The sequence below is a fragment of the Pseudophryne corroboree genome, chromosome 9 (genome assembly GCF_028390025.1).
Source record: "Pseudophryne corroboree isolate aPseCor3 chromosome 9, aPseCor3.hap2, whole genome shotgun sequence".
In the NCBI taxonomy this organism is placed as follows: domain Eukaryota; kingdom Metazoa; phylum Chordata; class Amphibia; order Anura; family Myobatrachidae; genus Pseudophryne; species Pseudophryne corroboree.
The window spans coordinates 408,213,683-408,216,225 of record NC_086452.1 but is presented as its reverse complement, the minus strand read 5'-3'; positions in this window follow the sequence as shown (position 1 = coordinate 408,216,225).

Here is a 2,543-nt window from a genome sequence, read left to right as displayed (position 1 = left end):
GGCTCTTTTGGGCTTTGGCTTACTAGGTTTGGAAGTGCGGGTCTTGTTGTATGCCTGACCTTTTGCTTTACCTGAAGGGCGAAAGGGGAGAAAGGAAGTACCTTTAGCCTTCGACACAGAAGGAGTGGTACTTGGCAGACAGGCAGTTTTGGCAGTAGCCAAGTCAGCCACTATCTTATTTAAGTCCTCCCCAAACAGAATATCTCCCTTGAAAGGGAGTACCTCCAGGGTTTTTCTAGAGTCCAGATCCACAGACCAGGATCTCAGCCACATATCCGGCAAGCCAGGACTGACGTAGTAGAGGCCTTGGCTGCTAGGATACCGGCATCAGAAGCCGCCTCTTTAATATAGCGAGAAGCTGTGACAATATATGACAAGCATTGTCTAGCATAGTCAGAAGAGATTTCAGCTTCAAACTCCAAGGCCCATGCTTCAATAGCCTCTGCAGCCCATGTTGCTGCAATAGTGGGCCTTAATGCAGCACCCGTGAGGGTGTAAATCGCTTTCAGACAACCCTCCACACGTTTATCCGTAGGTTCTTTTAGAGACAATTTTTAGACAGCTCTGGTGCGAGGGTATAGCGAGCCAGCATCTTCTTTTGAGGCACAAACTTCTTATCCGGGTTTTCCCAGGGTTCCTGACGTTTATCCACTAGGTGGTCAGAGTGAGGTAAAACCTGTTAACCACCTTCTGACGCTTGAACCTATCTGGTTTCTTAGGAGGGACGGATGGCCCGGGATCATCCGTAATCTGTAAAATCAACTTAATAGCCTCCAAAACATCAGGAACATCCACATGTGAACTACCCTCCCCATCAGCAGTATCTGTGTCAGAATCTGTGGGGTCAGTGTAAGTGCCGTCTTCATCAGACGAGGTGTCAGTGACAGCAGTGGATTGTGAGGAGATAAGAGCTCGCTTAGAGGACCCCTTGGGCTTGGGTGAGCGAGGGTCAGACTTTTTGGTAGTCAGGGACTGGTTCAACTTCTTCAATTGAGCAGATAAATTGTCCGCCCATGGCGGGATAGCTGCAAGGACCACATACGGTTGTACCGGCATAGGAGGTCCCATAGGGGGCGTTAGTTTATTAACTAGCGTATGTAGAAGCGTGGAAAAAGCGGCCCACGGTGGGTCATTATGTACCTCCGTTGCCATAGTCCCACTGGGGGGCAAGGAGCCCCCAGAACCAGAGCCCACAGCTGCTATATTCTCCTCATAGGGATCTGTGGCTTCATCAACAGCGGCAGTGTGTTCAGCCCCAGAACCGTTACCCTCAGAAGCAGACATGATGTAACTTGCAGTATCAGGTAACACAGTACAATTGGCAGCAGCACAATACCTCGTACCCAAACCCCTGCGCAGTGTGGTCAGTACTAGCAGAGATAAAGGAGAGATATGGTGACTAAAATCACAGAGAAAAATACGTATTAAAGTATATCTTTGTGAAAATCCTATATAAATATAAAACCTCACGCACCAAGCCCCCTCAGGTTATAGAATATAGGGCTAGCAAGTTGAGTGAGAGACACGAAATGGACACCACTCAGCGAGCTAATGCACACACAGTCACAGTTTGTACAATGCAGAGGTTATTACTAACAATAATACTGCACTGGACTAGCTTATATATAGCTATGTAGTCAATAGATATAACACTGCACAGTAAGAACTGGATGTATATCACAGGCTAATTGTACTAGAAAACCCTGACTAAATGCACTCTTTCATAACTAACACTGTCTAAAAGGCAGGTAGAATACTTAAGTGTCATGTAAAGTCACAGCACTGACAACCAGGCGGCTTTACACAGGAGGATTTGCCCAAGCAGTCCCAGGAACAGTGAAGCTGAGAGAAATGGCACCCAGACACTGACAGGGAGTGAGGGAGAGACAGATATGCAGCTCCAGGGCGGGAACATTTGCGGGAAATGGCGCCCTGGGGCTGGGGGAGAGGCTGCAGGTCAAAGCCTTCTCCCCCTACTGGCAAAACCACCGGGTACTGTGGGCTACTATTAAAATGGTTTAGAGAGAAAACCTGACCTGCGCCCATGCCCTGGTGATCTAGTGGGATCGCCTGTACTGCCACAGTGTCCACCGCCAGCGAGCGCGGCCCGCCTCTCACTGACCGCGCCGAATCGCGATAAAGTACGGGTCCCGCAAGCGGGACCCACTCACCACCTCCTGAAGCGCGGCCACGCGATCCCGGAGAGCCCCCGTCTTGTGTGCCTGACCATGAAGAAAACCGGAGCCTCCTGCTGTAGTTACCTGGCAACCAGGGCTCGGGAGTGTACAGCGCCGCTGGGGAGAGCTGCAGCAGTGAATGTCTCTGACATTTACACACCGCTGCTGCCCTTGTAGTCTTCACTTTTTCTTCAAAAAAGCTCTTCTTAGGGCTGCCCAGAGCAGCCCCTGTTATGTGCCTGCTATCTGCGGCACCAACTACAAACTGAGCTCCTGTGCAGGGAGGCGGGGTTATAGAGGAGGCAGCGCTATGCATTCTGGGAACAGTCAAAGCTTTTCAGCCTGTTGGTGCCTCGGATCAAGATC